Genomic DNA, 14,795 nt, shown 5'->3' on the forward strand with positions numbered 1-14,795 from the left:
AGAATTGTAGTTTTAGGAGTACAACCCCCTTGCATAACTTTCTGGTCCAACATCTGATCCTTTTCCTCTAATTATAGATATATCTTAAATGAAACTCTCATTATCTCTCAGTTCCCTGCCTGAAGAATCTCCTCCCTCCAGCTCTTTCTCCAAATAGCTTCCAAAGCTATCTTCTTAATTACAAATCTGACTTGTACTTCTTTACTTCTTCTTTACTCAAAATCTCCAATGGCTTCCTAATGACTCAAAAATAAAATATCAATTTCTCTGTTTATATTTTGAATTTCTGAGTTCAAGTCTGGCCTCAGACACTTTAACAAGTGTCTGTATGAGCCTGGACAAGTCACATCACCTTGTTTGCCTCAGTTTCCTCATATGTAAAATGAGCTAGAGAAGGAAATGGCAAACACCATTCCAGTATCTCAGGAAACTACTCAATATCTCAGGAAGTCCGTTTAAATGTTGAGGCGGCTTCTGGATTTTAGGAGAGTGGCAAGTTTTCAGCTTGATTGGTAGGTGCTTATTTTATCATGCATTGTGTTCTTGCTAAAGTAATATTTAAAAAAATAAATTCTATGTTAAGAGTGAATCTGTTGATATCATTTCAGCATATGTCTACTTATCTGGAAAGCCAAATCCATTGTGGCAGCATCACCTGACTACACTCACCAAACTAGAGGAAGTTGAATAGATTTGCTCTGAAACTGGACTTCCCTAGTGACTGTGCACTCTGAACCAGTTTTGATTGGGTAGATCCATGTGTAACAGAGGACTGGCCAATGATCTCAGTCCTTATGTGCTAAGCTTGCTGGATGCAGGTTTCTCAGCCTCTTCCACAGGGAGCTAGCTGCATGAGCCAAGAACCATGGTCCTACTGCACAGGCTCCTAAGCTTTGGGCTTATTGGACAGTCCTCCTCACATACAAATACACACGTCCTTTGACCATGGATCGGTCCAATGCTATTGAAAGAGGCAGAGTCAAAGAATAGACGGTTGCTGATCAGTCACCCTAGAAAGCATATTTTTCTCTCCAATGGGACAAGCACAAACCACCAGGGAATGCCTAGAATTCCCCAATGAATGGGACTATCAGCACCATCTGGTGGTTAAATGAATAACTAGCATTTCTCCCTCACTGCAGAATTTACAGAAATGATTTTCTTTGAGATTCAGAACCCCATGAAAAGAGTTCATATAATACTAGAATCTCCTCAATCAAGACAGTGCTTCCGCTGGTGCAGATCACTACCCAAATGTAAGGGCCCTTTAAATGGGCGGACACAGTGCAACGGGAGATTTGAGTTCCCCAGGAAGTAATCTTTGTGGATATAGGACTGCCCTGTGGGTGGGATCCTGTCCATATTGAGATAGCTTCGTAATGGGTGACTCTCTCGCTGATTGGCTGTGTGTGTGACCTCATAGGCCCTTTATAAGCCCACTGCAGGCAGCAGTTGAGATCTTTAACCTGGCGCTCTTTAACCTGGCGCTCTTTAACCTGGTTCCCTAACCTGGGTGGCCAAGCCGAGATAGGTAGCCAAAAGAGGTAAGGATTTTGGTAGTGAACACGTGGGTCTTCTGACCAGGTGTTCACTCGGGAACCAACAAGTCAGGGCATCAAGTCAGGGCATTATGTGAGTAGGTATAATAAAGGCTTTTAAGATTACACGTGGCTGTTCTTGAGCGTGCTACCGGTTATTAAACTATAGATTCAAGAGATCGTGGCCAGAGACCTTTGAAGGCCTCAGAGGAGGCGAGCCGGGTAGAGTTCACACTGCAAAGGTCAGTGGTCAAAGGTACTCTGTTGGGCCTAGGGCAGACTAGTAATTGTAACTGCCAGGAGGGCATGTTACACCCAAACACATGTGTTATTTGTTGTTCGGTCATTTTTCAGCTTTGTTCAACTCTTCATGACCCTATCTGGGTTGGTTGGTTTGTTTGTTTTGGCAGAGATACTGGAGTGGTTTTCCATTTCCTTCTCCAGCTCATTTTATAGATGAGGAAATTGAGGCAAGCAGGGTGAAATGACTTGCCCAAGATCACACAGGTGATAAATGTCTGGGGCCCGATTTGAACTCAAGAATCCAAATCTTAAATGGAAAGCTTATATTTGATTTTAGAGTCATTAGTGTCTGAGGACATATTTGAACTCATAAAAATGAGTTTTCCTGACTCCAAGCCCAGTGCCCTATGGTATCATCTAGCTGAGCAAAGGAGATAATAATTACAAAGTTTTTAACACAATGCCTGGCACATGGTATTGTTTGTAGTATAATCCTTCAGTCTCATCTGTCTCTTTATAACTACATGGACTTGTCCTTTCCTTTTCTTTTTTTGTTTTTGTTTTTGTTTTTAATGGGGTTTTCTTAGCAAAGATACTGCAGTGCAGTTAGCCATTTCCTTCTCCAGTTCATTTTACACACAGGTACTGAGGCAAATGGGGGTGAAGTGACTTGCCCAGGGTCACACAGCCTGAGGCTGAATTTAAATTCATATCTTCCTGATTCCAGGCCTGACACTCTATCCACTGCCCCACCTAGCTGCCCCACCAAAGACATCTGCCGATCCTATATTTCTCTTGTCCTAATTGCCTCGGTGATACATTTACAATTTACAATACTGCCATTTACAATTTGGCTCCTAACTCTTTATCGAAATTAAGTATATATGACTCCCCAAATTACCTACTTCAAGTTACCTGGACATATCAGTGTGCCAGAGCCAGCTCTAACTGGCTCCTAAGAGCTTGGTCCATTTTCAGTGAAAGCATTTATAGCTCTGAAACTGGCAAATACCCACAATTCAAAGTTTGGTTTCATGTTTTGTTGACTTAGGGAAATGATGGAAACAACGTTACTATTAGAGATTAAAACTTAAAAGTGTATCATGTAAACATTTTCTTCCCAAGAGCCAGTAGTTAAACATTGCCCAACACACTCTAGCCTGTCCATGGGCAGCCTCTGCACAGGCAGTCAGTGCTCCCCTTCCTCCTGTGCCTCAGTGCTCCCCTTCCTTCCCATCACCTTGTAGAATCATTAGGTTCCTTCTAGGCTCAGCTGAAGCTTCCTACAAGAGTTCTCCCCACACCCTATCCTTCAGAATTACTTTGTATTCTCACTGTATATACCTTGTATATACCTAACTGTATACATGGTATCAACTCCTCCATCTTCCCTTTCGTACGTAGCTTGTGAACTTGAGGCATTTCATTTTTCTTCTTGAGGTTATTTCATTATTTCCACCTCCTACCACAATTCCTGGCCCATGGCCCTCAATAAATGTTTATCTCTTTATCCCATGCTCACGGTTGAACGGTGGGACCTCGTCAGGGTCAGAAGATGCTCTCTGTCGAATAGGATTATGGGTATGTGCTGCCTAGATTTGTGCTGGAGTTCTGTTTGCCCTTGGGGGGAGGGGGGAATCTCCCAAGAGCTGTCACTGACCATAAACAATGCCACAAGACAGTCCAATTCAACTTCCCCTCCCCTTTTCTGCAAACTCTCCTCCCACAGACCCCACCTCCTGGCAGCTTGGCCAGCAGAGGCCTGAATGGGGTTTCTGTTACAGTGCATTTTTAAAAAGGTCTTTTTTTCCCCTGGGGGGGGGGGAAGGAAGGGGGGTTAATAAAGGTTCCAGCCCACAAAAATTGGACACAGGACAGTCTTCCTCAGCCAAGTTGCCCAGAAGAAACAACCAACCCAGGAAGTTTAATCATGGGACTTCTCCAGTCAACAGTGAGCACGTGTGGTTGGGCTTCCTGCCCACCACAACCTAGGCAGACCAATCCCCCCACCCCCAACTAACCTCTCTACTTTGAAGGAGTGAACAGGAAACACTGGCAAAGCCAGAGGAAAACAGTCAGTTGGTCAGTCGATCAACAAACACTTATTAATCCCTTACTGTCGGTCAGAAATTGGACTTAGAGGGTGGGATATAAAGCAACACAAAACATTTTTTAAAATTTTTAAGTTAGTTCATAATGAACTCTGAATGCAGACTTTTAAATCTCACTTTTAGTGGGTTGTTTGGTGAGTTTAAATGCGTTTTAATCTCATCATTTTTCCTTTTTCATTTAGTGTATTTTCTTTTGCAACATGGCTAACTAGAAATATATTTTGCCTGATTTCTCGCGTATAATTGATATCAAATGGCTTGAGGAAGGGGGTGGGGAATGAAGGAATGGGAGGAAAAGAGAATTTGGAAGTCAAAATTAAAAGAAAAATGATTGTTACAAAATTTTTACATGTAATTAAGAAATATTTAATAAAATAAATGTATATATATGTATGTACATATTTATTTGTTTGTTTGTTTATTTATATTTACAAAAAGAGTCAAACAACAAACATTTGTTAAATGACTTCCATCTGCCAAGCACTGTGCTGTACTCTGGGAGTGCAAAGAAATGCAAAGGACAGTACATTCTAAGTGGATTGGGCGTATGATGCAATATGTAAATAACTAGGCTTATAGACAGAGTTATAAAGGTAGAGGTAGCTAAATTGTGGTGGAGAGAGTGAAGGGCCTCAGGTCATCTTTTTGAGTTCAAATTCCCTGTCAGACACTTACTAACTGTGTGACCCTGGGAAAGTCACTTCACCGTGTCTGCCTCAGTTTCCTCAGCTGTGAAATGAGCTAGAAAAGAAAATGACAAACTATTCCACTATTTTTGCCAAGAAATTGTAGTCAGACCCAACTGAAAAACAATTCAATAACTACATCAAAATTATGGTATCCTGAAAAGGGAAATTAATAATAGAGTCAGAGCACTTGTTTGGGGCAAAAGAGTTCTTAGGTAAGCTTTGATCCATTTCACTTTCAATTCACCTCCATCTTTTCTGAAGGTCAAGGACAGGGGCAGCTAGGTGGCACAATGGATAGAGCAGCAGCCCTGAATTCAGAAGAACCCAAGTTCAAATCTGGTCTCAGACACTTAACACTTCCTAGCTGTGTGACCCTGTAGGAAGGGAAGCTGGATGGTGCAGTGGCTAGGACACTAGCCACTAGGATTGTCATCCCAGAAGAGGTAACATGGAAGCAGGGAATTCTGGGAGTCAGATTCTAGGATTGTCATCCCAGAGGAGGTAACATGGAAGCGGGGAATTCTGGGAGTCAGAGTTGAGGAAGGGAATGCATTCCAGAACTGGAACACAATCTGGGTAAATGAATGAAGACAGGTGAGGGAACAGTGATTTCAGAGAATAAAAAGAAGGCCAATTTGGCAAGAAAATGGAGTGTAAGAGGAGAAGAAATGTGCAGTAAGATTGTAAAGTTTTTTAAATTTTAAAAAATTTCAGTGAAGTGAATTTTAAAGAGAAATAATCACTGTTGACTCAAAAAAAAAAAAATCTGAACCTAACAAATGGCAAATAAAATAAAATTTTTCCCTCTGTATGATAAAATAGAAATAGAAAATTGTAGCTAAGTGGTGCAGTTGCAGTGGATAGAGCACCAGCCCTTGAAGTCAGGAAGACCTGAGTTCAAATGTGACCTCAGACACCTAACATTTCCTAGCTGTATGATCCTGGGCAAGTCACTTACCCCCAATTGCCACAACAAAAGAAGATTATGTGTATCCTCAAATCTCTGTCCCATACAGCTTAACTTTTCCTTTTAAGTACATAATACATTTTTTTTGGCAAGACAATTGAGGGTAAGTGACTTCACTAGGGTCACATAGCTAGGAAATGTTAAATGTCTGAGGCCGGATTTGAATTCCAGGGCCAGTGCTCTACCCACTGTGCCATTTAGCTCCCCCTAAGTACATAATACATTTAACACATCACTCTCAAAACTGTCCTGTTTCCCTTTTGTCCTTCTTTCTGTTCTTTTCAGTGCATTTTGAAAAATATTTCAATGAGCTTCTTTTAAATTTTGGGGGGGCCATCCTATGGCTACACCATTAGATTAGGAGCTCCTTGAGGGCAGGGATTGGCTTTTGCCTCTTTTTGTATCCCCGGTGCTTAGCACACTGCCTGACAAATTAAGTAAGTGCTTACTCAATCTTTATTGATTATTTTTTGAGCTAACCCTCCAGCTTTTTTCTACTCTAGATCTTTAAAAACAAACAAACAAACAAAAAAACCTTCTCATAACAAATAAATATGGTGAAGAAAAACAAATTCCCCCCAGGCCAAGAGATGCACATCTTGTTCAGGCTCTTAAACTCTTGAATAGATTAACTTCCTGGTCAGAAGCTAACCCTCTTATTTCCTAGAGAGGTGACTGAGATTTGGAAAGGAGATAGATCAGTGACTCACAAAACTGTGACTTAAAAGACATCTCACCCAATCTATATTTAACCAAGATCCCTTGTACAAGAAAAGGCTTGAAGCTTGGAAAGACTTACAGGAACTGATGCTAAGTGAAGTGGGTAGAACTAAGAGAACGTTGTATACAGTAACAAGATTATGTGATGATCAATTCTGGTGGACATGGCTCTTTCCAACAATGAGGTAATTCAGGTCAATTCTAATAGACTTGTGATGGAAAGAGCTATTCAGAGAGAGGCTCTGGGGGCTGAATGTGGATCACAACATAGGATTTTCACCTTCTTTTGTTGTTTTTTGCTTGCTTTTTTTTTTCTCATTTTTTTTCCTTTTTGATCTGATTTTTCTTGTGCAGCATGATAAATATGGAAATATCCTTAAAAGAACTGCACATGTTTAACTTCCATCTAGATTGTTTGCTGTTTAGGATAGAGGATGGAGGGGAGCGGGGAAATTGGAACACAAGGTTTTGCAAGGGTTAATGTTGAAAAATTACGCATGCATATGTTTTGAAAATAAAAAGCTTTAATAAAAAAAAAAAAAGAAAAAGAAACTCTGATGACTCCTTATTACCTCCAGGATCAAATAGAAAATCCTCTGTTTGACTTTTAAAATCCTTCCTACCTTTCCGGCCTTCAGCCATTCTGCTCTGCTTCCTGCACACTTTGGTTCAGCTGTCCCCTAAAACACAACATTCCATCTCCCATATCCCTTTGTATGGTCTGTCCTCCATGTCTGCCCTCCATCCCTTCTTAGAACTCCAGTTTTTGTTGTCAGCTTCATAAAGCTTTTCCTGATTCCTCCCCCCACCCACTGTCTTTCCCCCCAAATTACCTTGTAAATATTTTCCTTAAAATTTATGTTGATCGGTCATGTCAGGTACTCCATAACCCCTTTTTTTTTTTTAAATTCTAGTTTTTATTTACCAGATATATGCATGAGTAATTTTACAGCATTGACAATTGCCAAACCTTTTGTTCCAATTTTTCCCTTTCTTTTCCCTCCCTCCCACCATGGTAGGTTGACCAATACATGTTAAATATGTTAAAGTATAAATTAAATCACCCTTTTGAAGTCTTTTTCTTGACAAAGATACTGGAATGGTTTACCATTTCCTTTCTTTTTACAAATGAGGAAACTGAGGCAAAAGAGGGTCATATATCTGAGGCTAGATTTGAACTCAGGAAAATGAGTCCGCCTCCAGACTCTATCTGCTATGCTGCCATCTAGCTGCCACATGATTTATAGATGCTTTTTTGTATGTTACTTTCTTGGCAAGACTGTAAGGTCCTGAAGGCAGGAACTGTTTGTCTTTTGTATTTATAGCCCTGGTATCTGGTACAAGCTAGTTAATTCTTCTTGGTAGAGTGACTGTGATACGAACGTTCATGACAGAGAATGTAGTAGGTCTATTGCCTCCCTTGTGATAACTCTTGAGAGATTGAGGCAACCAAGAATCCCCCGATTTTGGAGCCAGCCAGGTCACCCTGAGAATTCGTGCTGTGCTTGCATGTCACCGAAACTCCAAATCTTTTTCATATGAATTGCCAACTAGCAATAGCTCCTCCATCTTTTACTCCAAAAGTTGATTTTTTGAGCCCAAGGTAAGATTTTTACATTTATCTCTAGTAAAATCTTCAATTCAATTCAACAAACATTTATTAAGTACCTACTACATACCAAATAGTACTTAGGGATACTATACACACTCACATTTGTGCATATACATATGTGTGTATTTATATATATATATTTATGTTTATACATATGTAGGTATACACACAGAGCAAGGTATATATAGGATAAACAGGAAGTCATTAACAGAAGGAAGGCACTGGAGTTAAGAGAATTGGAGAAGGTTTCCTGTAGTAGATGGGATCTTAGTTGGGACTTGAAGAAAACCAGGGCAGCTAAATGGTGCCATCGTGCACACAGCACTAGTCCTAGAGTTAAGAACCCATCTCCTCGAGTTCAAATCCAGCCTCAAATATTTGCTAGCTGTGTGAGCCTGGGCAAATCGCTTCACCCTCTTTGACTCAGTTTCCTCATCTGTAAAATGAGCTGCAGCAGGAATTGGCAGTGTACTCCAATATCTCTGCCAAGAAAGCGCCAACTGAGGTCAGGAGGAATCAGACAGGACTCAGCAACAACAAAAGGAGCCCAGGGAGGTTAGTAGAGGGAGTAGAGGAGAGAATGTTCCAAAACTGGAGAACAACCAGAGAGAATCTTATTGCTTCAGCCCACTGCTCCAGCCTGTGAAGGAGTGTTCAAATCCCACTTCTGCCATCCTGAACATTAGCTCTCCTTCCCAGCTTTGGGTCATCTCCATCCATAAGTGTGTCTCCCAAACCTTTATCCAAGCCATTAATAAAAATGCCAAACAACATAGGATCTGGGAAAACTGCTTAAAGGACTTTCTTGGAAACTCTTGGAAGCATTCGTTCATGATCACTCTTTGGCTTTAACCATTCACCTAATTCAGATGGAAATCCTTCCAACTGGAATATCACCTAGGACACATTTCCCTGTCTTGTCCCTAAGAACAGCATGAGAAACTTGGTCAAATGTTAATGTTTTGTTGTTGTTGTTTTACTGAGGCAATTGGGGTTAAGTGACTTGCCCAAGGTCACACAGCCAGGAAGTGATAAGTGTCTGAGAATTAGATTTGAACTCAGGTCCTCCTGACTTCAGGACTGGTGCTCTATCTACTGTACCACCTAGCTGCCCCCAAATGTTTTACTAAAAGCAAGGAAAACTATGGATCCAGCACCGCCCTGGCTTACCAGTTTTGGATAAGCAGTTACAAGCTGCTTCTTTGATGATCCCTTTTTTTTTTTTTTAATTAATTTTATAATTATAACATTTTTTTTGACAGTACATATGCATAGGTAATTTTTTTTACAACATTATCCCTTGTACTCCCTTCTGTTCCGAATTTTTCCCCTCCTTCCCTCCACCCTCTCCCCTAGATGGCAGGCATTCCCATACATATTAAATATCTTATAGTATATTATTATTAAATATTAAATTAAATTATTAAATATCTTATAGTATATCATAGGTACAATATATATGTGCAGAACCAAATGATGATCCCTTTTTTAAAAGCTCCTGTTTTATATATATTTTACCATGTTTAATGTATATTGGATTACATGCCATCTAGAGGAGAGGGGAAGAGGAAGGGGGAGGAAATTGGAACTCAAAGCTTTTCAAGGATCAGTGTTGGAAAAAAGTATCCTTGCAAATGTTTTGAAAATTTAAAAAAAAAAAAAAAAAAAGCTCCTGTTTTCCTTTTCTAAACATTCATTGTTCAGTCAGTTTTTTTCAGTTTTGTCCAACTCTTCATGACAATATTTGGGATTTTCCTGGCACAGATACTGGATTGGTTTGCCATTTCCTTCTCCAGCTCATTTTACAGAAGAAGAAACTGAGGCAGGCAGGACTAAGTGACTTGCCCAGAGTCACAGAGCCTGTAGTGTCTACAGGCAAATCTGAATTCAGGTCTTTCTGAGGCCCAGCACTCTATCCACTGCACTACATGTTTATGAGGTAAACCTTTAATAATCTGTCCTTGGATTTTTCCGGGAACTCAAGTCAAGCGCACCAGCCTGCAGTTTGTGTATTCCATCCTCTTTCTCACTTCTCTTCTTGACCTTTGGGAGAACGCTGACCCTGCTCCCATCCTGTGGTTCCTGTCTCAAAGGTACCTGACATTGGTTGACCATTTGGGTGATGTTGTTGTCTGGGACTCTTTAGTCAATTTATCCAGGCTGGGTAAGTGCTTTCTGATAAGCTCCTTATTTTTTTTATTTTTTATCTAAGGTACCAAGTCCCTATTAGCCATATTTATTCTGTGCTTTTCAGTCCAAAGGCCATGGTCCTTCGCAGGAAAAAAACAGAAATAAAGATCTGGGCAGCTCAGCCTTCTGTCTGCCCCAGCAACGATCCCGTCCACCCAAAGCCACAGTCTTATCCCTTCTTTATTCTTCCTCTTTTCCTCAATATTAGTTAAAACAAGAATGAAATAAAGAAACATTAACTCCCCACCTGATTCTGGGTACTGTGCTTAGGTTTCTTTGGCAGAAACAAATAAATAGAAGGCTGGATTTGAAGACAGGAAAATCTGAGTTCAAATACAGCACCAGACCCTTGCTGGCTGAGTGCTCCTGGTCAAGTCACTTCACTTCAGCCTGCCTCAGTTTCCTTAACTGTAAAACAGAAATAAGGTTGGATTTTTTTTTTCCAAGTATGTAAAGCACTTTGAAACCTTAAGCTTTAGTCTATATTGTTAGCACTTTTGTAACTAGAGAGTACCATAGGGCACAGAGCACTGGGCTTAGAATAAGGAAGGCTCATTTTTCTGACTTCAGATCTAACCTCAAACACTTACTAGGTGACCCTAGGCAAGTCATTTCACCCTGTTTGCCTCAGTTTCCTCCTTTGTAACATGATCCGGAGAAGAAAATGGGAAATCACTCCAATATCTCTGACAAGAAACTCTCAAAATAAGCTCAAAGAGCCAGACACGGAACAGCTAAAAATACACACTTTGGCTTAAATGAGGAAGTAACATTCAAGGTCAGACAGAAACTGAATTTTAGGATAGTTTGGCGATTGCTAATTGGACAAGATGATGGAGGGAACCAGCAGCAGAGAAACCTGGACATATTGGGGCCATTTAGTCCAGCAGATTCATTTTACTTGTGGGACAAGTGAGGTCCTGGTCACAAAAGCAGCTGAGCAGGCTTTCTCTGATCCAGTTTCTCTCAGCTCTGGATCAAGTCTGCCTGGACCCTCTAGAGAGTCCATTTGCCTGAAATCCTGCTGGAGGACTCCCTCCCCGCAATGGCTGGCGCAGCAGAGGTGCTCTATCTAACTGTCCATCCATCTGTCTATCCCACTAGCTCTCTCTTTCCCAATCCCATTACAAGGCTTTTCCCAAGGACAGAAGCAATGAGGCAGAGCTGAGTCTGAAATTCAAATCCTATAATGTCAAATCTTTCCCATTCCTGCCCCTACCTCTCCCACAATGCAAGGTCTTTTCTACAAGTCATTTTTATTGTTTTGAGGTGGGCCACCCTTTCCTAATTCAGCTGGCAGGCCCAGAGATCCAGGATCCTCCCATCCCTCCAGGGGATCCCCCCTTTCCTTGCCCCTTCTCCCAGGGCTCCCCACCACTCACCTGCACCCCTAGTCTCCTGCGTACAGAATTTATGAGAGCAATCCAGCAGCCCAGATCCTCTCTGCTGCCTTCCGCCGCCGCCAGGGTCCCAGCCTCCTTTCTGCAGACTCACTTACCCCGTCCCGAGGCTGCAGAGGGAGGTCAAAGTCTCCCACTTTCTTTAGTGGCCCAAACAGCCAGTCAGAAACAGGGCAGAAGCTGTGGACAAGGTGGAGCTGAGCCCTTTGGCCTGACTTGGGAATGAAACTGGAGTTGGGCCCGGTCTTGGGGGATCTCTTTCCTCTCTCCCTAATCCAGGTCCTGAGAGGTGGCTCGACCTCTCTGTTTCATGAGGACAACTGGCTGTGCCTGAGCTGTCCCTTGGCTGGGTTTGATTGGGGGATGGGGGAAAACAGAGGGGGAGGACAGAAAGAATGGAGGGGGATGCCCTAAAACAGGGACTACCCCCATGAGCTCCTCTTCCCAGAATTGGAGAGGGTAGAATTGGGCTCCCAGGGCTGACATGGGCCCGGGCCCCAGGAGGCCAGAAAGCCAGGCCACAGGCTACCCAGGACCTTTGGCCAGGGGCTGCTCCCTAGGAAGGATCCAGAGCAATGCCATCTGGGACAATGGGCAAGCCCAGATCCTCTGTGCTCAGGGAGGCGCCTGGCTGTGCCCGGGAAGATGTGTGGGCCTCCACTGCCGTCTCCCAGAGACACTTGCCATGGAGCTGACCCCGAGTCTGCTCTCTGGCCTGCTTTAGGTCCAACCTTATTTTGCCCCAGGTCCAGTTTCTAAGCCCTAGGTTCTGAGGTGTCAGGACCTGCTCTGTCTGGGAGGCCCGAGCCCAGAGGTAAGTCTGGGTTATGATCATCAATTATTCCTGTTTAAAAATACAACTCTTCCCACCCTTCCCCCACCACCAAATGAGGTCACAGTATCTGCCAGTTGGAAGGCCTCTCTGAGGTCATTCCCGCCACATCTCCCAATTTATTTCTATTTCTTTAAAAATAAACTTTATTGATGCTTTTTTCTGCTTAGATCTCCATCTTCTAGAATATAGATCCATTCGCCATCGCCACCGGCATCTTCTCTTGTCACAGAGAAAAATAGTTAAGCAAAACCAACTGATACAATGATGATCCTGCAACATAGACAACATTATGCACCTGTAGCCCCCCACCTTTCTGCTAAAAGGGGGAGAGTGTGCTTACTAGAATCATAATATAATCCAAAATAATCACCGCTGAGTCCAACAGGACTCAAGCACTTGCCCTCTTCTTCCCATGGCTGGGCCCCTAATTCCGGATCCATGCTCAAAGCCCAGGTTCAGGCCTCTGGGAACCTGGCATCTAAAGAGAGAAGTCAAGTTTTTTTCCTTAACTCTAAGACTCTTTACACTCCCATGAGCCTTGGAAAAATCATTTTAAGCTTAGTTTTAATTCATATCTAAGATCTGCCCAAGAGGGTAAGAGTCCTAGATGTACAATAAAGATCAGATATAGGTCAGCTATTTATTTCCTCCATGCTAAGGCTCACAAGCGTACATTAATAAACCATAAACTATTTATAGCAGCAATTTATAACTACTCTTATTCTCTCTTGGGAGATTGGTATTAAAAACAAGAAGCATTTCCTAAGTCTGCTCAATAAGCATTTCACATTATATTTGGGTTGTGCGGTGAATGGTCTGCAGTCTCATGATCCATGACTCCTGGGGGTCCGGGACTCCAGTCTTCTCCATTAGCATTAGGATGAATGGAAGAGATACTCCCATAATGCAGTTAGTTTTAACCAAGGGACTAGGGAGGGCCCTACTCTCAAAGTCACACGGCTAGACAGCTCCATCTCAGGACCATATCTGGTCTTCTGAGTTCAGGCAAGGAAACAAAGCAGAGATAGCCAAGAACTCAAGACCCACCTGTGTCAATCCCTGCCTTGTTGGCCACAGGAGCGCAGTCATTATTTCTGGAGGCGGCAGAGGGCAAATTGACCCTCCCCATTCCCAAGCCAAAGGACCAAGGGATCACCCAGAGTTTGCTGTCACCCAAAATTCCCAGACCTTCAGTTTTGAGCCCCATTATCCCTCAAAATTACCTGGAGGAGCTCAGGGTCTTTGCTCTATGGATTGAGTTACAATCCAGCCCATGAAACAATAGTAGCCTAGATAGCAAACTTATCAAAGATCATGTTCAGGGGTTCTTAATCTGGAGTCCGTGAACTTTTTAGAAAAACATACCTTCAATCTAATGGGTTTATTTTGTAATTCTATGTATTTTATTTCATTTATTGAATGACATTTGTCTGAGAAGGGATCTGCAGACCTCACCAGATTGCCAAAGGGGTCCCTAAGAATGGGGGTGGAGAGGAATAAACCTATGTACAGTGCCTACTATGTGCTAGGCACCCTACTAAGTATTTTTTACAGAGATTATCTTATTCGATATTCACAACAATCCTGGAAGGTAGGTGCTATAATTATCCCTATTTTACAGAAAAGGAAACTGTGGCAAACAGGTTAAGTGACTCGCCAGGGTCACACAGCTTTGAATGTCAGAGGCAGCATTTGAACTCAATTCTTTTTTCTGGTCAGTGGTAATATTAAACAGTCATATAGCTGCCCCCTAGAGGACAGGGATTATTTTATTTTAGTCTCTGTAACCCAAGCCGTGAGTATAATGCTTGGCACATAGCAGGTATTTAATAAATGTATTGAGTTGAGTTTAATCGAATTGTTCACATAATCTCATCAGAGTTGAAAGGGACTTTAGGAATCCAGCTGGTCCATCCCATATTCCCTAAAGAATCTTTAGTGCTATGTAACCTTCCTGTGCTCATCCTACCTTTGTTCTTTGAGATCCCTATAGAGGGACTGACCAATGATCCCTGAGCACCATCTTCCCCATCTGGATTGTTCTGATTGGTAGGAAAGTTTGGGTTATAATCTTGGATTTTCCTTTAATTCCATTCACATATTTTAGACCTTCCCCTTCCAAGCAGGGCAACCCTTCAAACACCTGAAGGCAATTTTGTGGTCCCACCTGAATCTCTTCTCAGTCAACAAGTCATGAAAGCAACATTAATTAATCACCTACTGTATGCCACGTGCTTTGAGAATACTGTCTCATTTGATTTTCACAACCTGGAAGGCAAGCGCTAATAATAATAACAATAATAATAATAATATTATCATTATTATCCCTATTCTTGATTTATTGGTTGTTTTCCATTCTTGAGGAGGATCAAAATGACATCATTTTGTTAGAGTCGAGTTTCATGTCGACTGTGACTGATCACACCAATATGCTCTGAGAATGCTCTGCCACAGGTAGGCAGAATAATTATTTCTCCCTTGTATGAATAA

At 42.0% G+C, this 14,795-nt stretch overlaps 1 protein-coding gene across 2 annotated transcripts in view; it reads right to left on the reverse strand.

The window, feature by feature from the left end:
* DAO (D-amino acid oxidase) overlaps positions 1-11,775 on the reverse strand; it is a 38,543-nt gene extending 26,768 nt beyond the window's left edge. Inside the window, exon 1 of one of the 2 annotated variants that reach the window (XR_012487080.1) lies at positions 11,453-11,577. The gene's annotated coding sequence lies outside the window, so the exon portion shown is untranslated. Of the gene's footprint in view, positions 1-11,452 lie in introns of both variants that reach the window. The other variant, XM_074295744.1, reaches the window with a different exon arrangement.
* Between the last annotated feature and the right edge of the window lie 3,020 nt (positions 11,776-14,795).

Source organism: Sminthopsis crassicaudata, chromosome 1 (assembly GCF_048593235.1).
Source record: "Sminthopsis crassicaudata isolate SCR6 chromosome 1, ASM4859323v1, whole genome shotgun sequence".
NCBI lineage: Eukaryota > Metazoa > Chordata > Mammalia > Dasyuromorphia > Dasyuridae > Sminthopsis > Sminthopsis crassicaudata.